The following is a 24,192-nucleotide window of genomic DNA, read 5'->3' as shown; positions in this document are numbered from 1 at the left end:
GTTTTATAGCTCCCTATGACGCTGCAGCATTTCTGCTATGCTCTACACACAGGTATAATGACATCAGTGACAGAAAAGAGAAAGAGACCAAGAGCACCAAAGACCACAGCTTAGTTGCCCAGTTGCCGCCAGTCTCAGAGACCCACGTGAACTGGTGGGGCTAAGATTTAGGAGTTAGGATGGGGAGGAGGAAAAGAGGTGCTCCTGGAAATTGAATTTTCTCCAGATGTGGAAACAGTGGCTCAAAGCATACACACCAGGTTCTGAGACACTCCGTCTGAAAGTATGTCTATACAGATTTGACACTCCAAGGCACTGACAAGTGCTCGGTGGGTCCTGAAGAACCACAGCTTGCACTGGCCTGATGCTTGAGAGTTTGGAAGCTGCAACTGTTGGCAGGGAGCACCGGAAAAAGCAGCTTTCCACATGGTTTGAGCACTAGCCCAAGCTTTCCAGCAAAATAGATTTAGCTTTCAAAACAAGCTTTTGTCTGTATTGTCCAGACTCACAGGCCTCAGTTTAAATGGAGCCCGCTGTTTGATTGAGTCACTTTCATGCTCTTGTGGGCCTGTCTGCCTTTCCATTTCAACTCAGCCATAAAAACTGGCTTGAAGATTAAACTTGGCGCATGAGTTGTCGGAGAGCAAATGGGAGGATGTGCTGGGAGGGAGGAGGAAAGGGCAGAGGAAGTTTCAAGGCAGTACTTGGCCAGGTTTTGATTTACAAGCAGGAGGAAGGGTAGCTCTGGGCTTCTCTCAGACACCTTTAGAATACCCCTTTGGGCTCCAGTTCAAATCCGAGTTTGCAGCCCAGGAATCCATTTGCCTTGTTAAAAAGAGGAACAAAAAGACAAATGATTTGATTCAGCGAATCCAATGTGCTGCATGTTCAGCAGTACCTCATGCAGGAGAGAGGATTTTCCTTTAAACTAGCCCCACAGACTTTAATACAGCACTCAGAAGCAATTCATTCCCAGTCCCTGTGTGTAAAACAGACAAAACCAAGGCAACATAAAGCACATCCCCCTAGGAGCAAAGAGCACTTTGCGTTTGTGCCTCATATTGGTTTATATCAGAGACTGCATAAACCCTTTGCAAACACCTATCAGACTCAATTTCCTTCTTCCTCTAGGGAAATAGGTCAGATAACATGCAAGCTTACAAATGAATTAAGCAAGGCTCCACAGTCTAGCTTCAGCTCTCCTGGATTCAGCCATAACTTTTCCTGACTTGAACAGAAGCTAAATACAGACCAAGAAAGTTAAAACTAACATCGCTAAGTGGCCTCTCGTTTTGGTTGCCTTTTGGGGAGTAGCAATGGTACCTACAACTCCAAACAGTAACACCTGTAGTGTGCCCAAAGACTGAAGCATCAAAACACAGTCATTTTTGCCACAGTGACCTTCTAGATTTGCTCCAAGTCACAAGATTTGTGGCAGAGCCACAGTAGGACCCAGCTCTCTCCAACCCCCTGCTTCAACTCCCAAATGCTCCAGCTCCTCCCATGCCCAGCATCAAGAGTAAAGGAGTCGACACCCAGCAGAGGCCTATTAGGCCTATACATGCATTTCCCTCTTTGCTGTTGGTCTGCAAACACACAGATCTTTTAAGAATATGAGGGTGGGGCGACAAACAAGGCTCCTATGACACATTTTTGCAGTTACACTGTGAAAGAAAATGTACTGGGCCAAATGATCCTGGAATTGAAAGAGCCAATGTAATGCAGGGCATTATTACTGTTCATTAAATATACATCCCCCACTTACAGAGACTCAGTGACTTACTGGCCCAAGATCAGTCAGCCAAGGGAGGCCAGAGTAAAAACAGAGGTTTCCTGGAGCACTGCTCTGTGTTCAAATCAAAGGAAGAAAATGGGTGGCAGCATCTGACAGGTTGATCTGAAAGCCGTACAAGCTCTTCTGTGTAGTGGTCTTAGCAGATAGATCCTGGACTTAGGCATCCCAGTAACAAATCCAAAGTGACTTCACTGAGGTGGCTGCATTCACATGGAGTGAGCGAGATCAGAGCCTCAGGACCAGGCCCCAGAAGCAATAACATCCACACCCTGAAGCCCAGGCAGAGAAAATAAGTGATTCTCACCTCTGACTTGCCCCCTCAAAGAAAGGCATATTCAAGGCTAGCAGCACTTTAAAACCAGACGACTGCTAGTATGTGTCTTTCTCCCCCCTCAAACACACTGGCCTCTTCACCCTCACCAACATTTATGTAAGGTGAGCTGCCTTCCATTCAGGAGGAGCGGTCCTCTATTAACAGGGCTTGGCAAAGATCGGGAATTCCCTGTGCCAACTTGCAAGCCTTAAGGCAGATGGCAGGGAAAGTATCCCAGCCTTGTCCCCTAAACCTTTTCTCCCAGCAAGCAGAGAGAACTCAAAACAGGAATAAAAGGGTCAGGTGTTCAAGGCTGCAGCCACCTGTGAAGCCCTAATTTCAGGGCAGGAGACACTATACCTAAGGGCAATGGGCACGCTTGCCTCCCCACCAACCAGAAAAGCTTGCCACACTGCCAGGGTCTGCAGGCTGAGAGCACAGGGGATTCATTGGAAGTTTCATACATCCAGACTTGGAGAAGGAAAGAGGAGATGCTCTGATCCTCTAAAGGATGAGAGCAAGGTAGTGATGCTACTACTTTCAAAGAAAAAAAAAAATCAGTACTGCTCCTCACTAGGGACTAATTATACCTTTACGGGAAAGAAAAATCACTCTGGGGCAGCTGGAAGGACAGGATTCCCACAGTCACTGCAGAGCCGAAGGCTGGGTCTGCCAGAAGTGGTTCTAGGACCCAGCGGGTTTGATTCTGTCCCCCGTGATGGCAGCTCGTGCTCAGCCACTGACAGGAACAGATACAAGCAGACTCCTATGCTGTGAAGTGCTGAGCATCCAGTTCTGATGAAATTAAGACAGGATGCAAGTGCTTGGTTCTTGCACAGGGAGGACATCATTCCCACCCCAGCCCATCCTGCCTCCACTGAGATCAGCTTCAGCAACAGCAGAGTAGCCAGGAAGTATCACATTTCTTAGCCAAAGAGCCAGGCAGAACTAGCTCTGCAGTATGAATAGGTGTAACTACTAGATAATGCAGTGGAAACTTATTAACCTACTACAGATACTGTTGATCAAACAGTGCTGATTTATGCCCTTGGGGGTTTGCTGGTCTTTTTGAGATAGGATACAAAACTTACTGATTCTGAAGCAGATCTAGTTCTTCCAGTCAGGTCAAAGAAGGCTGCAAAAAAAGCAACCCAGACTCGCTATGCTGTCTTCATCTCTGCATGCAGGAGGTTGAAAACAGAAACCAGTATATTCTTTGGTGGTCTTAGTCAAAGACTGTTAGGCTCAATCTAAACACTGAATTCAATGATTCATTTTCAAGTTCCCAGCCAAAAGTAAAGTCCCACTGAGCCAGATACTATACAAACATAGCAGGAGGTCCCAGGCTTCCCCAGCTGGCCATGTGCTTATGTCCTCTCTATGGATGTGCCTAAGTTCTGGGCAACTGCCTCATTTAAGCACAAGCTTAGGGTGTAGCACAAGCTTAAGGTGTAGCACAAGCTTAAGGTGTAGCACAAGCTTAAGGTGTAGCACAAGCCCAGGACCTTAGCTTCCAATGGCAGAAGACAGAATGACTGAAAAAAGTTCAGTTTTACAGGTCATAACTGAAGCTTCTTGAAAGCAGTCCAAAAACATCCCCTTCTTTCAGGTCACTGATACACTTACCCCAAATGCCTGGAACAGAAACTAAGTCTCTTTTCTCCTCCACATGCATTAGCCCTCCGAAGGATGCTCCCAGGGATTAGCATTGGCCTGACTTTCATCATTTGTTTATCACATTTGTTTATTTATTTTTGAAGAAAGCCCTGCAGATCCTAGCCAAACAAAACTACACCTTCCTAGCTTGTTTTGACAAACATTTTTGTCTCTGTATTTTTCTCCCATTAACGGTGAAGCACTCCAGTCATTTCTCTTTTCTGGCTTTTAATACTACAAAAATATGACTCAGTCGCAGTGCTGAGACCTCAGAAAAATTTCCCTCCTGGTGTTGCAGAGGACAGCTAATGACAGCACGACAGGCAACAGGGTCATAAATAATCTTACACTGGATGCTAATCCAGATAGGCGTCGTAGCTCATGCCTGAAGCACACTGCCATCAACGTGACAACTTAGGAGCTCAAAGTTAAGCACATGCCAAAATATATTCTGGTCTGGAGTCAATGGGAAGTCTCTTGCTGATTTCACCTGGACCTGGATTAAGCCCTTAATTCTTACACAGTTTCTTCCATATTCCTGAATTATTCATTAAGGGCCAGACACTGCAATCCATACTCACGCTGCACCTAATCTGTCCTTTCTATTGACTTGCATTAGTCTGAGTCACAAGCATCACAGCATCTTACTCTCGAAACAGCCTCACTGAATGCAGCATAACTGTTCATGAAATAAGGTGCCTCTCTGCCAGAGAGAGGGAGTCAGGATCAAGCCTGTAGAAAAGACATCAGTAAGGCTAGACTTCAGAGAAAATTCACCCTGGTAAAGCTGCATCAAGATCAATGGACTTGAGTAAATCTGTGTGAAATCAATCATTTAAAGAGATAGCCTGTTCTGTGGTATCACAGGGGAGACATAAGGGAGCGCTAGAAACTAATATTTCGTTGTTCAGCTTCATCGCAAGTTCCACAAGCACCTTCCCCTGCCCCTAGCCACACTTTCGCAGAGCCAAACGGCAGCTTGCACACGTACCCCTCGTGACAACTGCGCTGCCTCTCAGCATAGGGTAAAGGGGTGGGGGGGAGTAGGAGGAGGAAAGCAGTGCACAGATCCTGCTCCTCTTGCCTGGCACAAAAGGAACAAAAAGTAAACGAGACTGTTCCTCACCAAGGAGGTAACAAGTAGCCGCTTTCCAGCGATTCCTTCCTCTGTCAAGCTAGCAACTTCCAATAACTGAGCCTCCCAGATCACATTGCTGGCTTCAGTCCTGAAATCCCTTGAGGCTACTTAAACAAATAGCAGATAAACTCGTGTCACAGCAGAGCCCATTACTGAGTACTTTTACCACTCATCCTGAATCTATAGTCAGATACTTTCAAACAAACAATGGATAAAAAAAATAAGCCTACCAGGTAAATGAAAGAAGAAATCTTATGTACTACACGGAGAAATATAATGGGGCTTGATTTTTCAGAGTGAATTAATCTGTTCAGTTCTCGTTTATGTCAGCGCTTGATAAGATTAGAGGATTAAACCAACTATATGCTAAATGCTCCGTGTTAGAGAGCGTCTTGCCAGGATTTACTGCATGCTGGCACGCACAGGGACTACAGCATCATCACCCAGAGACCCAGGGACTCACAGTAGGACCTGCTCAAACTTCAGAAACAAAAATCACAGCTTATCCAGATTTTCCATATGCCACCAGGCTATGAACTCCTATCCCTCTCCAGTTTCAGTCAAGCTTACTTATTGAGTACTTGTACCCAACAGGCAAGACTTTGTAGAAGCAGCACTTATCTCAGAGCACTGGCATCAGAAGAGGATTTCAGATGTGCTGCGTTTTTTTGGATGCAAAATGTTAGCACCATATTCATATCCTCCCCCAGCACTATACAAAAATGCACACATCCTATCACACTCTCACACTATACAGTTACATACAGCTATATACAGGCATACAGCTCTCCTCATGCACTCTTGCACAATACAGCGTGTTACAAACATCTCTTTTCTCTTTGACAGTTCGCAAGTGATAGATACAGAAGCGTTAAAAGTTCTCCTGTAACTTGCCACCTTTTCCTTCCGGTCTAACAAGGGCGTTTGTGATGTTTAACTCATTAGCGCTCAGAAAGCACAAGATTGTGGAAGGACTGGCCATGGAAACACTAAGAGAATTTGTGGCACCTAGCAAAGGCAGTTTCCCCAAACACCTCAAAACTCAGATTTTACCCAGGTGAAATCCCTCATTTCTAAGCCCCCAAACTAGACAGAGCCAGTCAGATATTGTCACCTTTACCTCCCAAAACAGTGCATTACTCCACTACAGTAAAGAGACAGTATGCAGAATAAGGGTGAATGTCACTATATCTAAGAATACTAGAAAACATCCAGTAAGGTAAATCTACCTAAAGTGTCAGTGGCTTCAGTTTTTGTTACACCTGAGGATGAATTTGGCCCTGTACACTGCAGAAACTGAATCATAATCTTCATCACAGAGGGTGGCTGGAACAACGCTGATGCTATTTTCCAAATGCCAGTCAGGTTCTCACATACTGTACCATTATATATTGCTCTGGGCCGTTTGTCCCTTAGCTTTTCCCAGTGTGTATCTAGGTGAAACAGTCACAAATGCTGATGGCTAGTTTCCTCTCCAATAAATTTTTTATTAGATATGAATTCTCCCTCCCTAGTGGGATATTCTCCCCATGGGAATATAGCAGATATTTGCAGGGGAGCAGCAAGAAAGAAGGATTGATCTTTCATCATATTAAACATTTCCATTCCATCTTTGTTGGTTTTTTTTCACTAACCCATGTCTGGTTTATTCCAGGCTCAGAGCCCATCACACCGTAAACCTCCAAAGGTGCTAAAGAGTCTGGCTTGATGATCCTAACCTCTGAAGATGCATCCAATATGATGAAAGAAGTGTAGCTATTGAAACGTCTCCCGTCAATACAGTTATTGTGTTGCTAGGTTTCCATCCAGACACGCAGCCTAAAAGAGCAATCAAAGGAAGCCGACGCTGTGGATAATATCTTTATCAACACTTCACAAGGTTGTTGGGGAGGGAGAGGGGAAATCTGGTTTCTGAGCACAGTTTCACTGATGAGAATGGAAGTCAGTTTCAAAAGCTCACCCAAATTTTCATGGGGAAATTGTTTTTTTTTTTAAAATTAATTTTTAAGGTGGCATATTTTTATGTGTATGTACACGTGACTTTGTGAGCAAAGTCTCAGTGTTTATTTTGTCATTTGAAATGTAATAGTACTTTCCTTCCAATACACAACTCCTGATCCCACTTAACTGGAGTCACGCCTTGCAGCAGCAAGAGAGGGCATGCATCAGCCTTCTTTTAAAGGAACTTATTTGCTTGCATAATACATTAAATCCTAACAGACTCAGCACAACTGTCAAAACACTATCCCAATAATTGTATAAGCTAAGGCTGCTAACCAGCATGCTGCTGTGTCTGTGCACAAAACAGAAGTGCAAGCAGCACAGACAGGATGCGGAGGCAGGACAGATGAAAGGTCCTGCACATGCTTGAGGGACCTGCCGCTTTCATCTCTTACTCCCTCTGTCCCCGAGATTTTCAGTATTACTCAGCTCCCAGCAGCTCCCGCCCTTCTCCAGTGCTAAAGTGCTTTTGAATATCTGAGCAGTGGTACCCAGTCCCACTCTTTTGGTTTGATTATCACATCACAGAAGCAGAAAGGACATAAAATAGTTACGTTCTCTCTCATATGCAAGCTTTTTTGCCGGCATGGCTTTAGAGATCACCTAGTATAATAAGCAAGGGCCCAGGACTGGGACTTCAAAGGGGACTACTGCTAGCAATAAAATCTCCCTCTTAAGTGACCCAGGGCTTCTAGGCAGCAGAAGCCAATTTCTACAAAAGACAGTATGAAACAGGAAGGTCAAGCTATAGGCATCAGGCACACAATTCTTTTGACACCTTCTGGAGAAATATCTGACGCTAGCCACTGCCAGCGATAAGGATGCTGCCTGGCTGGATCTGCTAACTCCCCAGCGCAGGCAGAGGAGCCTCTGCTGGCTCGCTGCCTCCTCGGGGACGCGGTCCAAACCCCCGCGAAGTCGGGGACACAAAGCCGCTCTGGTGCCCAACTTCTCGCCCAAGAAAGCAGCCCTGCTGCAGGCACAGCTCAGTCAGCTCATTACAGAGGCAGCCTCCCTGGGAAACACGCTCCTTTGTGCATATTCATGAACTCTCCCGAGCTCCCAGGGAGAGTTGGCTAAACACACACAACTAAGGGATTGATCTGGTGTATTCGCAGCAGGAAAAAAAAAAAGGGGGGGGGGGAAGGGGAGCAAACCGAGGAGGGGGAAGGGGACGGGATTGCCGCCTGTCCCAGCGGGCCCCGGAGCCCGGCCTGCCCCACAGCCGGGGGAGACGGTGCGGGACGGCCCCGCCGCCCCCGCCCGCAGCCCCGGCCCCGAGCGCGCACTCACCTCCGCCCGGGCGGGCGGCAGCAGCCGCGGGCCGGGCCGGGTACGGCGATGCGCGGCGATGCGCTTCCCCTGCCCGGCAGCCGGCGCGCACCGGCGACCCCGGCGCCGTGTAGCCGAGCCTCCGCCGCCGCTTTATCGCCGCTCCGCCGTGCTCTGCCTCGGTCCTCCGGGGCGGAGAGGCGGGCGCCGGCCCCCGCTGCTGCGGTGCGGTGCGGTGCGGTGCGGTGCGGTGCGGTGCGGAGCTGCGCGCCCGAGCGCTGCCGCTACTGCCGCTGCTGCTGCCGCTCCGCCGGGCTGCGGGCGGCGCTGCGGCCGCGCTATAAACCCTGCCCCGTGCGCGGCCCCCGCCCCCGGGCCGGGGCGCACGCAGCCTTTCGGCCCGGGGCTCCGCGGGCGCGCAGGGCGATGCCCGGCACCTCGGGAAGCAGCCCTTCGCCGCGGTGCCCCCGGCCCCTGGGTGCTCAGCGCAAGCGAGGGGAGGCCGTGGAGGCTGCTCTCCGACCCCTCAGCCTCTCGTTCAGAGACTGCAATTTGAAGAGCGAAGGACGATTCCCTGTGCCATAAGCTCTGGAGTGTGGGGATGGGAACCCAGCTGTGGCTGAGCAGGCGCTACCACCACCCGGCACCAGGCTGAACAGAAAGTACCAGAAACTTTTGTAGCGACCGGTCCTTGCTGCAGTTCCACCCCGTGTTACGAGCCAGGGCTCTGGGAAGGACTCATCTGCTTTCCTCGCTGGTTACTCTCACCTCTGGATAAACGCTCCTTACGGGAGCCATCTGTACGTATCTGTGCCAGAGCTGTGCAGCAACAATCCCTAAATTAAATGCGGGTCATTAAATGGGAGATAACCAGCTATTAGCCGGTGTGGTGGAGAAAGTCTGGTTCACGTTCCTGCCTACCCCAGTACGGCTTAGGCGTTCTGCACTGCTGGTCCTCTGACTTCACCACGGACCCTTGCCTTGGCTTTCTGGAGTCTACTGAGTCCTGCTTAGAATAAAGACATGCCTGAGGACAGCGGCTTTGCTTAGCGTTGCCAGGAGGTCTCTAATGACAGTGCTGGATACGGCACTGTTGCGTTTTTTGACTGTGCGTGCCTGTGTGACTCATCCTGGTTCTGGAGGCAGGAAGGGAAGAGTAGAGGCTCCGTTTCCCACTCTAGGCCTGTTTTCTGGGGGGATAGGTTAATATGGTGTGGAGTCCTGCAAGAGTGAGATTATGTCGGTAAATCGTTGAACAACTACGTTTTAATCAGGCTACATTAAGAGTGGTGACCTGCGCGTGTTTTGCTCAATATTCTCGCCTATTGGAGTCTTGATGCTACCTAGGAAAAATATCTCTACCCAAGTTTCCAGACATGTTTGTCAACTGAATAACAAATGGGGAATAGCACAGTAAAACTGGCCTGTCACCTGAGTCTGTCTCCAGGCAGGTGGCTCAGGTCAGAGGCACTGTGCTCTTTCGGATGCATCACCCGAAGTGATTAGGAAGCCATGCAGACAAAGCCAGACCATCTTCTTCCTTCTGGAGGCTCCAAGGAATACAAATGTAATGAGGCTCCTGAAATAAAATTGCATTGCACTAGCTTGGCACATTTCTGCCAGTGATGCAAGTTTCTGCAGAGAAGGTGATGCTGAGGAGTTAGCAGTTTTGCTGAAAACTCCGTGTGCACAGTAAAGAGAAAAATCACATTTTCTAACTTTGCCAGGGATGTGAGCCGAGCCTATGTAGACGTGAGGGACAGCGCTCAAATCAATCACACAGCAGAGCCCAGGAAACAGCAGGGAGTTATCAGGCGCACCGCATTCGAAGCGCTCAGGCAATAACACAGTTCTCCTCGGCACCGTTTCCGACAGCTCTCCGGGCACAGACAGGCGCACGTGTGTGAGCCCATGTTCTGCTCTTACCTAGCTTAACACTTCCTTCCATACCCCTCTGTGCTCACACAGTGTCAGTCTCTAGCCACTATCTTTTCTCTCCCTCAGGCCCCACAGAACTGCTTCAGCAAAACAGCATGTGTTGCCAAAATGAATATATAGTTCACTGCTAGTTTAAGTCAGCAACGCTGAATATGTTTTACACAGACACCCATTAAAACTGTCTACATGAGCAACGTCTGTGCATATAAACACAAACTATCAAACTGTAGCTACGTTACTTGCGCATACGCATACACAGAGATTTCAATGCTTTATTGCAGTCTTCACTAACACTGCAAATGCATATACAAAGAATTAGCATTATTTGTGGCTTTTATTAACCCCACCCACGCACAGGTGAACGCTTAGCACATATACCGATGTGTTGCACACAACTGTTATCCTCATTAACCACGCAGATGAACAGACACACGCGTAACACAGAGAGGGATTAGCACCGTGATGCAGTCTTCATTAGCAGGCGACACAGTCACAAATGCCTGGGCGCATGCACAGATGCACCTGGTAGCAAACAGGCAGGAAAAGCACTGCTACTGGACCGAAAACCCTTCCTGGCCAAGCCATTCTCTGTCTTTCAGAGTTGGGAAGCTGAAGGAAAATATCTTCCCCTTTATTCATGCTCTTTAGCCTTTTCCTACCCTCACCATGACTGCCTTCCACGCCAAAATCAGGCACCGTTGGCCATTTCGCGTGCTTATATTTATGGCCCCTCTTTGAAATTCTGACTGCTCATCTATGCAGAATAAAACTACCCAAGCAATCTTTCCTGTTCAGGTGCTCATTACTAAAGCGTTAAATAACGCCAGGCAGGCTCTCCCAGGCCTTGTAAATTTTATCTGGGGGACTTTCAGCTTCCACAAGGTCTATTACTGCCTGATTGCCTAAAAAGCTTTCAAGTTTGTACCCAGACAGGAAGCCATGCAGGAGAGAGAGCTGGGTAACTGCTGAGCGCTGAACTTCTACTAAGACCACTGGCGGTTTGGGAGCCAGGCTCAGCAAGGCGAGATGCCTACACGTGAGCGCATATGTATGAGTACGTGCACACTCTGCCAGCAGGTCCGTGAAGCATACATGAGGCTACAAGCGCTTGCATGAGTGAACGCGTGCGCCAGGCTGCTGGAGAGCGGCGGCTGGGTAAGAGGGTGATACTGCGAGAGTGAGTGAGTGCAAGAGCATGAAAAGGGAGTGGGGGCCCGTGCCTAGGCCCTTGAGGCTGATCTCAGCTACACAAGTCTCACTGCAGAGTCACTGGGGTTTATGGCGGCTCAGCTGAGAACGGATTCAGGCCCCATGAGTTTAGAGCCTTCCTATTTGAATAGCTTTCTCCATCTGCCACTTAGTTGTGCTTATTATTACGTACGACTCGAAGCCAGGGCTCAAAGCAAGGCTGTCTGAATATACCAGTTAGCTTAATAAAGTGGAGATAAAATAACGGATAAACCTAGGAAGAAAGGGCAATAGCCCACAAAGCCAGAGAGATTCTGCTTCATCAGTTGCCAACTAAGTGTCCCAGGAGAATTTGCAGCACCTCGCAGCTCCTGGGGGAAATTCTTAAAAGATATGCATTCAAAACAGCAGCAACTAAAGCACATTTCCAGAGAAAAACAATGGAGGGGAGAAAATGCTCTATTCAGAAACGTTATCGCACCCTAGCCTGTGTGAGGTTGTGCTCTGTGTTTCCTAGCGTCTTCCTGTCAAAGAACCCTGACCTTTCCTCCTCCTCTTTCCCAAACCAAACATCCTGCTTGATGGACCACTAAAAAAAGTGGTATTTCCTCTCTCTCCACAAAATTAATAGAGCCACATCACAAGCTATTTCCATGTGGCTTGTATTTATAAACCTTAGCCCTGACAGCTTCTAGTTACCACAGACTCAGGCCGGGATTCAAACTGCCAGCCTATTATTTCTTATTCAGGCAACAGTAGTGCTCAAAAATTATGTTCAGTGCTTCCCAGACACAGAAACAATCCCTTCCCTAAAGAGCACAGAGGTGAAGGCACACGGCCAGCCGGACCCCTCTTTTATTGGACAACATTTCTCATATATTTCACGAGAGCCAGATGGCACCATCTGAACGGCAGTGAGCCTGGCAGCCTTCGGCCACCTCCGCCAAAGGGACACACGCGTGACCTAGCCCCGCGTGCAGCAGCACAGCCCGTGAGCCCGCTCCGGCTGGCGCAGGGAGCGCCGGCGTGGGCTCGCACCACCCAGGGCAGCTAACCCAGCTCATGCCCAGGGGCAGGCGGCAGCGCAGGAGAGGCAGGCTTTCTCCCGTTGGAGCACCAGCTGCAGCCAGCATCCATTTGCACTTGCAAACCTGAATTGTCACTGCTGACAGGTACAATCCTACACCTTTGATGACAGAAAGAGTTTCCCCAGTCCTAGGGCTGTCTGGGACATGGAGGCCCATCTGCTGACTGCATGCAAAAAAGAAAGATGACACAAGCAAAGGAAAGAGAGACAAAAGCTATTCTAAACCCCAGCTGAGTGTGGGGCCCTTTCTTTGCAATTAAGGGAAGTTAACGGTTTTATGGAAGTTGTTTGTTGAAAAGGCCGTCACTGCACTGCTTAATGGAGTTTCACCAGCACTCCCCAAAGGCTTCCGGCTTCTGCTAGTATCCCACAGCTCACATCCTAAACAAACACGTTTTCTCACCCTGATGTCTCTACCCTCTGCAATGCATAGGAGCATCAGGGCTGCCATGCCCCCTGTGCTCACCTTTCCACTAGAGTCTTAAAGTCCTTGGATGTCATGAATATTCATGGCATAAACATCAACGATAAGTATTGTGCAATTTGAACAAAATTATATTTTAAGCAGAAGAACGGGGAGACAACAAATGAGAGAGAATCTTTACTCCTGAGCTCTGGGAACTACTGAATAGCATTTTCCTGAGCTGTAACTGGTGGTTTTAAAATGCAAATCCGTCCTGGGTTTTTGAGAGACACTGTAAAAAAAAGACCCATGCAGCAAAGCCTTATTGTCTTGTAATGAATGTGAGATTTGCAGAGCTGCTTCGTGTCAGCAAACGCACAGTGGATGCAGGCCAGGGATTCAAGAAGCCCCGAGGCTTGTCCCCAGCCAGCTCTGCCACTGACTCACTGCATGACCTTCAACACAACAGCCTTTCCTCTATTTCAGTATCCCCACCAGAGGATGTAGGGGAGAGGAGAGAGATGAGGCCAATTTCTGTGCCTGCTGGTCACACTATACATTACAGTCCACTCTGAGGTAGAAACCAGCATAACAAATGTAGTAGCTGTCTCCCTGCAGGGACTGATGGACTGGGAGAGCACTGACCCTGTGCTTGGTGGTCTTCCTCTGGCAGATGCTGCTCAACTTTTCCTATTCCTTCCTCACAATTGCTTCAGTTAGGCCATAATCCACCCTTGACCCTTGTGTCTCCTTGGTGTTTTTCTACAGAGATGGCCCCAGAGTCGGTACAAAGCCATTTGCAAGAGTCAAACTATTCTTTTTCACACCCACCTGGAGCATTCAATACCATTTTACCTGCCCTTTAGTTAAAGAGCTGTCTCTAAATAGGCTCCATCACACAAATGCTAATAGGAACTGAACACAGAAGGGAGGACATAACAAATGAACTTTTACGGCCAATGGATTTTCTTCATACTATTCATGATATATACATAAAATCATAAATACTAACAAGCTATAGAGAGACGAGATGGTCTGATGCACAGGGTCATCAGCTGGGTGTCTGAGGACCCCTGCATTCCAGGTGCTGCTCTGCCATTGACCCACTGCCTCGGCTTTCCCCTAGTTTTCTGCTCTCTTCTGCACAGCCCAGGGGTAGGAGAGGCTTGGGCTGCTATTTATTTGGACACACTGCTGCCTCTTCTTATCAGCTGCCTTTACCACATTCAGACTGCAGTGATAGTGCCCTCGCAGCCCTAAAGGGTATACGAGTGACTTCTAAACTTGCCCCTTCAGAGCTGCACCCTGCCACCCACGGCCTGCGTGTGCCTCCTCCCGCTGCGTTTAGCAGTGCTGCCTCTAGTGCACACAGCACTGCAGAAAGGCTGCCGAATCCGGCCTTTAGAAACTCTCCTTTAAGTTTGCTCTAGAAGGTCACATCACAGAGGCCAAAAATCACAGTCAGCTGGCAACTGGCCTTCACTTATTGCTCACCAGAGAGAATATTAACGGGAAATGTGGAGGCAAAGAGCTCCATATCCTATTACTGGTCCCCTGAGCCACCCGTCACCACAGAGGGAGAGCTGTTAACTGAACTCTTCAGCCGCATTTTCACTGACAGAAATGTCCTAGCAGCGGCCTGACCTTCGTGTAGCAGAAGCCTCTGGTCCCTTCAGTTGTCTGTGTCACAGACAGAAATCGCCCGAACCCTTCTGGGTCCTGATGCATTTCAAAAATTCTCTCTCTGATGAAGGCAAAATCCCAAAGGTGCAATACACCACAAGGAGAAGCAGTCACATTGGGGAAAAGTCAGGGCGTTCCAGTAACCAAGAGCCAGTATTTCCAAATCAAGATGCCAAAGGTAAATTTGTGAATCCATATGTAAATCCCTAAGTGTCAGTGGCCTGCAGCTCCCATCACCTGTAACAGAATTTGTGAGTGCTTAAAGCTTTTAAAACTTGGCCATTTGTTTCCACATACCTCAATAGGGATAAGGAGCTTGTAACAAATGTTTAGTGTACCAGCAGAAAATTTCAGTTCTCCGATGGAAACACAAATCCTTAGAAACACTGGCTGGAAAGCATAGTATTTTCGATCAAGCTGAAATATTTGGAGTTTCAGGCATTCCTTTTTGACATAATAAAAATAAAATAAGCTTAAGCAAAGGACCTTTTCTTAATCCTTCCCCATCAGCTATGCAGGGGGGACGATTAGCGTGTTCTGCAGACAGCGAATACTGCCTATCTGGCAGTATACAAGTGTTTCTGAGGATCAGGTGGGAGAACTGCCCACTCCAGGAAGCCAAAACAGAGAAAGAGTCAGAAAAAAGGAGGAGGAGCAGAGATCAAACTAGCATCCACACACTGAAATAGGGTGCATACCCTCTATCACTTTGGAAACACGAGGAAATGTTACCAATCTCTCCTCTATTGGAGAATCAGGAGAGCTTGCAGAAGTGATTATGGGTGTACTCCATAATTCACTGAAGCAGAAAGTCAGGATAGTTCAAACCATTTTCATCACTGACTGTAGCTAAACCAGCTGATTTTGTACAGAAATGGATCGTGCTAGTGATCCCTTACATCAACTGATAAAAAGGATCAGAAGAAGCGGTTTGTGTGGACAGCCCCCCAGCTGTCCACACAAAGAGTTTAGTTAAGCAGACTGAAGTAAGGTGAATTGATACACAGACGAAAACCAGACCTACACATTTCCTTCCCTCTTGCTAGCCTAGCTCATCTCATTGTGAACAGCATCACAGGGAACACCAACACAGGAACAACAGAGGTAACCGGACCCTCAGAGGGACTTAAGCCCTGCAGTGGAAGTGAGGAGCAGCTGCTGCTGTCCGGAAAACTCAGAAAATGAAGCCACTTCCAAGAAGGAGTGGTACTCTCACTGACCCCAAGAAGGGCAACGCAAACACTGCATAAACAGAAGCTTCATCTCTGTCTGTCCCTCACCCAAAACTCCCCTGGCATAAGTCACCAAGAACAACACATGGGAAATGCTGCAAAGGTTCTAGGTCAGAAAATCACTAGAAAGCAAAGAAATTCCTAGAAAGGTTGCAGGTCAGTGAATTCTTAGAACGGTTCTAGCTTGAAAGATTCCTAGAAAGGTTCTAGGTCAAAAATTCCTAGACAGCAACAAGATTGCTGAAAAGTAAAAAATTGCTCTCCTGGTGTAAGTTGCCCTGAACAACACATGGGAAACGTTCCAGTGTGCATATCTAAACCTGGGGCACAGGTTCCTTAATGATTAAAGTAAGAGAAAATGGCATTCAAATTCCCCTCATTTATATCAGACGTTTTTTCTGTTACTGTTACTCCTGTGGAAAAAATTTAAGCGGGGGGTGGCGGGGGGGAACATGGGCCCGATTCATAGCGGTTATAAATCAATCCCATTTTATTTTGAGCTCAGAAAGGTAGGCCATTTCCTAGCAATGGCACATATGACTCACTACCTGTCTATTCAAAGACCCAGTAGTAGGGCATTTTGTATGGAAACCACTTGGCGAATAAATCTTTTGTCCCCCCTCTAAAATAGCAGACACAAGCTATCTCAGCAACAGCTATTTATATACTGTGAGGCTAAGCAGCTAAGTGTTTCTTTCATCTCTAGGTCCTTCCACCTGGCCAAGAAAAGCAGCCTGCCTTAGATGATGAAATAGAATAAATGTTCCTGCTGTTTTCTTACCCCGAGCAAGCAGGGAGCGCAATCAAAACCCTCCACCTATTCACACTGAAGCTTTGTATTTCGCTTTGTGCGAATATTTCTACCTGAACATCCGCCTGCTTGAGCAGGGGGAAAGGCTGCTCCTCCCCACGGGTGAGGGAGGACCGCACTGGTTGTCTCCCAGGGAGCAACAAAAGGGCTAGTGCAGGGATCACGCGAGTGATGGAGCATCTCAGCCCAGGCAGGGGGTCTTTTGCTGAAGGGAGTGGCTTCAGGCTCTGCCAGACTGAGCTGTGGTGGCTCTAGACCTTTCCCTCGAGGTTACTGCCCCAGTGGCAGACTGGGTTTTGTCCTGGTATCTCAGCAGGCCAAGTCATACCAGTGTCAGTGGGTTTGTGCCATAGGCCAGGCTGCCAGCTGGCCCGTGGCAGTGTAGGGACACATCTGGCTGTGCGGTCTCCAGCATGGAAGTGGTGACCTCCAGCGGAGGGTCGGGCACATGGCTGTAGCTGAGAGCTAAAACCTTCACTGCAAAATCCAGAGTCCCTGGTCTCTTAAAATGGAGAAGAGTGTCCTTCGGGATGTGGGGAAGGAGAAATAACTTTAACAGTTGCTTTTGGTGACATGCCCCTATTGACCAACACAATGCTATTAGTGGCATAATGGCAAAGTCACAAGTACATACAGACAGACAGACAAAACATAGTTAGATAGCTAAAGGAAAAAGTTAAACTGTAAATAAGCCCAGATTAGGTAGATTGATAAAATATTCTTAGGCTAGAAACAGACAGCATGACAGACAGAACGATGGAGAGAGAGATTTAGAACTGAACTTCATACTCCTGTGGTTTATTTGCATTAAGCTCAGGCAATATGTGCAGCGTAGGTTTTACTTGTTTATTTTCTTTCCCGGGTTGCTTTTAGGTGCTGGCAGAGAATTACTTCGTTGAAGCTGCAGTCCATAGAAGGTTTTGGAAATTTATTGTCCCTGGGGAAAAATGGGGAGAGTTTCATACAATTCTGGAACATTTTTGCAACTTCTGAAACTCAAAAAAAGTTACTTATGCATGTGAAGTAGCCTGGGTCCCCTGCCCTGCAGCAAAAGCCCAGCTTTGGCTCCTCACAGTCAGAAGACAAGAAACTAACAGTAGCCTTCTGGAAATTATGGAAATTTTGCCCATCCAGCCTTTCTGCAACAGATGGTAAAGCAGTGAGACTGGCCAGAGCTGGTGGGTGGCATGGATGTGTTTACTTTAAAAAGGCTCAGAGACTAAAGTTCCACCAGTGCCCATCAGCAGTCTGTTACATTAATTCATTCATAATTATTTCCCCTTTTTCCTTGCAGTTGCATTTTAGAATTGCTGTCACTTGGATCCCCACAACCATCCAGCCATAGCTTACAGGACCTTGCCCCAAAACAGGGTATCCAGGATCCCCCCCAGGCCTTGCCCTCACCATTGTAATACAAGCCCATGGACTCAATCTGCAAGATCTTGAGCGCCTCTCAGCCCACAGAGGCAGGACTCTGGTCTTGCAGAACCTCTTCTGTTTTGGTCAGGCTGTCCCAAAGCAAAAGTAATATCCTGAGTTAATATCAGGGAACTACCTGTCAGTCTTTGCAGACAACACTGAGAGAGGAAAGGAAAGGGAAAAGGCAAGGGAATATGGGGATAAAGGGAGGAGAACAGCCAGAAGAAAAAAGAGTCAAAGTGGCAGGTGAGGGGATAAAAATTGGTACAACAAAGAGGAAAACTGCAGCATAGGACTGGTACCTATAATCTCTGCTACAGAATTCATGCAAGATGGATATAAAAGTTGCAGAGGAAGGTCTTTCATATGTCTTGCATGAAACTCCAGGGAAAGTTTTACTGGAAAGAAAAAAGGGAAAGGATGAAAATAGGAACAGGAGGTACAGAAAGTCACTGAGACTGTGCAATTAAAAACCCAGCAAGCCCAGGTTTATGGATGCTGGAAAAGGGGGAAGGGAGAGGTGGCTAATAGGGGAGCTTGTTCAAACACCATGAAAAGCTGGTTGCTGCCAGACCTAATGTGCTCCCTGCTCCCTGCAAAATCTTGTTTTGGAGAGCCACACATTTGCTGGGCACTCGGACACTAGGGAGCTGCAGTCTCCCAGGTGCTATTTGCCTTTGATGAATGCTGCTGTGACACAGGCATTAAACCCAGGAAAAGTGAGCTTGATTAGACTCTGAAAACCACGGTCCATCACTGCTCAGATTGCTTCATAAAACAATCAGGTTTGAGAGCAATACCAGCTTTCCCCACGGCATGGAGGGAGGTGCCGCTTATCCCAGCATGAGTCCTCCCACATACACTGTCTGCATCCACTCCAGAGTCTGCCAGGGAGAGCAAACTGGGTACCTGCCACATCTCCTTCCTAGGAATTTTAGTGTTTGCGCTCAAGGAAACCTGGTTTTAGTGGCAAGTTATCATGAAAGCCTTGAGTGGGCTCCAGGAAGTTGCACATGAACCCTAGTCATCCAGTTTAGAGCAGATGCCTGCGGGTGGGGCACAATGCAGTCCAATCGTGGCATTTTTGGCTTACGGGATTAGATCATCACGAGAAGGGCCTTGAGTAAGCCAGACCACGTGACAGTGATGTGGCTTTGGGCTGCTCTGTGCTTCCCTGCACCCACAGACTCGTTAGCTAGCTCCTGTTTCCCCGAGACGAGCGTGAGGGTGAGGGATGGGAGCTCTCCCTCATAGGTACTCCAGGGCTCAGCCAAAGGCTGACAGACATAGTGTCAGTGTCTCCTTCTGGGGCTGTGATTTACAACTACTTTTCAATGCTGTTTGAGCTGAGAATGGTACTAGCCCGGTTGTGACCTTTTCTTTCCCTGAGCCTGGATCCCCAAACACTCTGTGTCTCCAAGCAGCTTTTGCAGAGAATCTCACTCCCTGCTCCTGTAATGAGCCACACAGCACAATATGGAATTAGCAGAATCTAAGTTATTAATTGTCTACAACAATTAGCCAGGACGCCTGGGCCTTCAGGCACCTTAGTTACGTGTGGGAGCCAATTAGAGTCTCATACATATTCATGCCACTTCATCCACACACTGAGAGAGCTACTTCCCCAGCCTTCTCCCCAGCTCTTTTACTCCAACTCACATGCAGCCCACCCTGAGCCAGGAAGGAGAAGTAGTTTCCTTTCCTTTCATGTCTCCCTGAAATCAAATATTTGCTGTGGCCATAACTGATATAATGGAAATGCAGAACTAGCACATTTGACAGCCAAGAACAGAATGGGCCTGGCCAAACCTCACTTATGCCCAACAAGAGGAGATGGAGAGACCATGCTGGACCCCTCTCCCTGCAGTCACCCGACTCAAGCAACATGCCACAGCCTATGACCCAACCCAGCTTGGTGAGAGATGCATCTCACATTCAGCAAGAGACTTAACCCTATCTGAGAGCACAGCCTTCAAAATACCAGCTCAAGGGCTTGCCCCTCTCATGGGGCTCTATATTACCAGTGAAGTCCACGGAGTTAGACCAGTTTATACCCCTTGCAGTAAGTGGTAAGACATTGGGCTGCCTGTCAGAAGGCTTCTCACTTTTATTTTTCTTCCTAGTTTATCTATGATCTTGTTTCCTTGAGGGGAAGCTCTAGAAACACCACTTTCATTATCAGCCACATTCTCAAGGCTAGTGAGAGCTGTGATCTGTGAGTTCCCTTTCATCAGAGCAGTCTCCAAATTAGTCTGTACTATGCATGTTGTTAGCCGCATGGTCCTCTAGTCTGAGCACTGGTTTGGGAGCACCTGCCTCAGGGAGAGAGTGCTCCACAGCAAGCACTGCTACTCTTCTCCTACGCCGTGCTCCTCACAGACAACTGTTAGCTCTGGAAAATACCTCAAAAGGTTCCAGATGAAGGATTTCCTGGGTCAGTTCTAGCTTTAAGAATTCATAGAATCTATAACCTGCTCTCTAGATTTACTCTCCTGAAGGCTGTTACAATTTTTGTAAGCTTTGGAGTGCAAAAGAATGTTAGAAACACATATTATTTATCTGACACACTGGAGTGACTCCTCCTCAGTCTCATCACTATCTGCTGTGGAAATAAATCCTTGTTCTGTGTTTAGAAAACAAAGCTATTTTAGTCACATAGGAACCCAGCTGAAGCTTTTGAAAGCATCTGATTTTAATATTGCTAATGTTTGCTTTTGGTTTTTTGCACCCAAACAGCTCTGTGAAGGGGCACAGTTGATTTTGCCTTTCCAGTCATTTTTAATCATCCTCTTCTCAGCTGGTAAGAGGCTGGCCACAGTTTTCAAAAGTGACTTGTGGTTTGGGCTGCTGCAGTTCCTTTAGGGACACCACCTCAGTAGAAATCAATAAAGAATTAAATCATGCCAGAGAGTGTGAGCAGTGAAACAGTGGCTGTGGGCTGCGAAAGGGAAAGGGTCTTGCCTTTTTTTAAATACAAGAGAAGTTGAAAAAAGATAACTTTCGGGCTTCATCAGAAAAAGCCATGCTGGAAATGTACCTAGTGTATACAGAATGCACTTTAGCATCCTACATCATTCTTAACCTGTGACTAGGACACAGTATTGGCACTGCTGGGAAGTGAACCAGCTGTGTAATAAGCTACACAACATGATTCTCCCCATCACTCCTGATTTATGCCATCTAACACCATTAACTTGAAGAAAGTTCCTTGTGACTTGCACCGATATGAGAGCAAAATCAGATTCCTCATTCTGAGAGAGGGAAAAAGAGAATGTAATACAGCCTTTTGCCCTACTCTCCTACAAACGTTTTCCAGTTCCTCCAAGTCTGTCAGGAAGAGACCTTTCTGCTTTTAATTCACAAGCCTGGGAGCTCCCCCAGGGCAGCGGCATAGACAGCAGGCACAGATTTGGGGGTTGGCCCCATGTACTCATCAGTGTCTGCTTTGTTTCCCTCCATACTCCTCTGTACGTGACAGCACAGTGACTCAAACTGCCTACAACCAGTTCTGGATTCTGCTGACCTCAGTGTCTCAAATTATTGGCTGCTTTTATCCAAAGGTCCTAGTATGTTGCAATCTATGGCTTGGTAAATGCATATATTTGATCTCTCAACAACTTAATTTAACCTCTCAGCTATCTGCTGCTTTCTTTCTTCCCCTTTGTCTACTTCCTAGTTCATATTTTTTCCCCTTTTATTGCTATGATTCTGACTATTACAGGAACTTTGCAGAAGGGAAAACGTATGGATCAGTATTTGATGTTGTGCGTTTGGATTAGAAGTTTGTTTCTCTTTCTTCTTCCATTGCATCAATATCAACATGTTGATTCATAAGCAAAATAAATAAAGTCTACAATACTCCCTTTTCTTCCTTTTAGAGCATGAAACTCAAAGTTATGGTTCCCACAGCAACTGTAACTCAACCTCAATGTGCACATACATTAAAAGCAGGGAAATTTTCACCCAAGGCAGCAATTGAATATGCGTGAGGGGATTATGTTACTGACAGTGGAAGGACATTGCAAGTTTGAAATCCCAGAGACATGAAACATTTCAGCTCTCTCTGTGTCAAGATGCCAAGAAAGAGAAAGAAGATTTCAGAGATCCTGATCTTTATGGGCGCAAATGGGATTCAACCTTGCAGCACGCAGAACTGCTTGACTGAGGTGGTACTGAGCCTACATGTGTGAGCTTCTCTGCTGTACAGAGCTCATGAGGTGTCCCAGAATCACACACATTAGTGGGTCTGAGCCTAAGCCCGCGGCCTACACTCCCAGCCAGCCAGAAGGGCAACAGACCCCTGTGTACCCCACAGCAGGGCATGTACCACATACTGGAGAAATGTTAGAGGATCGACTGTGTTCACATACACAATCTGTCATCCATTCACCCTCTGCCAAGCCTGTATGTCGCCCTCCCTTTCAGCTGCTCTCTAGGAGAGGCACAGTTCTAAAATAGGGCTTCTCAGAAAGGCTTGGAGCCATCGGGGACACAGATAAAAGATTGGTAGCCTGTAAGAGCGAGAGTCCTTGGCCCTTCTGGATCCTCTGTACTCTCTCAAAGTAGCCAGTCACAAGGGAAGTGTTTTAAGCACAAACTGCGTCCCAGGGGACCTTGGCTAAGTTATTTTAATTATTTGTACAATAGGATGAATGAGGAACGTGTTCTCTTTTAATAATGGCTTTAGCAAACAGAGTCCACCAGGTGCTGATGCTCCTTTGCGAGGCTGAGAGCTGAGAACTAATTAGTTCCAAATTATACTCCAGACAAATACACAGCAAGGAAGAAGAAAAGATATACATGTGCCAAACAGCTACACAGAACAGTCCTTTCAAAAGGCAGATCAAAGAGGCATCGCCACTTCAGAGGGCCAAAGATGCCTTGAGCAACCTATTGGTATTTACCTTAAACAGCAAGGAGAGAGGTAAAGGAGACTGGGAGAGAGAAAGAGTAAAAAGAGTCGGTGGAACTGGCTGCCCTGCATCCTTCCTGTGGTAGTCTCAAAGGGAAGGGGTTTCCCCTTCTGTTCAGGCCTTTGGGGTCTGCACAATCGCTTTCAGCACCTTTGGCTGTCATATTCCATTGGGTCTACTTTTAAACAGGCTTCACAGCTAGCTCTTTCAAACAAACAGGAAGGCAGTGGCTTAGAAGAATACAGCTGGAATTTGCAGAGTGTGCTGTTTGATGTGTTGCATGAGGCAGATTGCGTGTGATCCTACAAGTAAAGGCTATGTCACAGCCCAGCTCGGAAGAACTAAAGCACCTCACACAGCTTTTGTTTTCATGTTTCCTGGCTCTGCAGGGCAGTGCTGGGTGCTCCTGCCACCCCTGTACAGCCTTCCCTAAGTCTCCCACCAGTGAGGCAGAGAGGAGACTCTCCTCTCCCCCCCATACTCCTTCCAAGCCTTCAGAAGGGATGAATAACCTGTTGCAGGCCAGAGAGGTATCCTGGCATCTTCATCACTCACTCAGTGGCATGCACAGAACCAGTGTCAATCAGAGCAACACTCGAGAAGAAACACTGGCACGATGCATTAACCAAAGCAATTGCACACTGAGAGTGTCCTGCAAACAATCTGCTCCGCAGAAGAGGAGACTGGGCCTGCTCTTGCAGTGTGAGGAGCGCCTTCCTTGTCAACTCAGAGTCTCATAGGAGCTCACGTCTCATTGGGAATCCACACAAGCACTACTCAGGTATGAGGCTGGCTGGTTTCCGCTTAGAGTCCTGTCACTCCTCACAGGCTGGCTGGCTTCCCCGGCAGGAGGGACTGCCTGGGCACTGCCCGCAGGGGATGCCTTCAGCGCGTGCGTGCAGGCAGCAGGAGCACTCCTGCCCGTGCTGTGAACTGGCCTGGTAGGGGCTGGCCTCAGTGCAGGAGCTGGCGGGATGCACTCACACCCTGCTGCCACCTCCTTAGTCTGCTGGGCTGGAGAAGCTCCCAGCCCTGTGCTGCCCATGACAGACACTGCTAGGGCAGAAGGATAGCTGCAGGAGGAGCAGCCCCTTTCCTCTCACTCCTAAAGGGCAGGGCAGGAGATGCAGAGTGAGGCATGCCTTGCACAGACAAGGGATGGATGGGAATGGATAGCGAAGGGGCGAGGTACCCTCTGAGATAAGGACCAGACTAAGCTGCAGTGCCCAAAAGCTGCCCACCTCCCCCATCCGCACAACCACCAGCCATATCTCACAGCTCCGTCCCTGTCACCTCCTTCTGCTCTGCTCATCTTCTCGAAACCTCCGTTTGCTGCTCCTTCC

At 47.8% G+C, this 24,192-nt stretch overlaps 1 protein-coding gene across 4 annotated transcripts in view; it reads right to left on the bottom strand.

Annotated features, from left to right (window-relative positions):
- DISP3 (dispatched RND transporter family member 3) overlaps positions 1 to 24,192 on the bottom strand; it is a 111,415-nt gene that overhangs the window by 30,945 nt on the left and 56,278 nt on the right. The window contains exon 1 of one of the 4 annotated variants that reach the window (XM_068915771.1): positions 8,197 to 8,318. The exons of the other annotated variants lie outside the window; for them this stretch is intronic. The gene's annotated coding sequence lies outside the window, so the exon portion shown is untranslated. Of the gene's footprint in view, positions 1 to 8,196; positions 8,319 to 24,192 lie in introns of those variants that run through there. 4 annotated transcript variants of the gene reach the window in all.

This window comes from Struthio camelus, chromosome 21 (genome assembly GCF_040807025.1).
Source record: "Struthio camelus isolate bStrCam1 chromosome 21, bStrCam1.hap1, whole genome shotgun sequence".
In the NCBI taxonomy this organism is placed as follows: domain Eukaryota; kingdom Metazoa; phylum Chordata; class Aves; order Struthioniformes; family Struthionidae; genus Struthio; species Struthio camelus.
The sequence above is the reverse complement of the archived record's forward strand: the minus strand, read 5'-3'. Positions and strand labels throughout refer to the sequence as shown.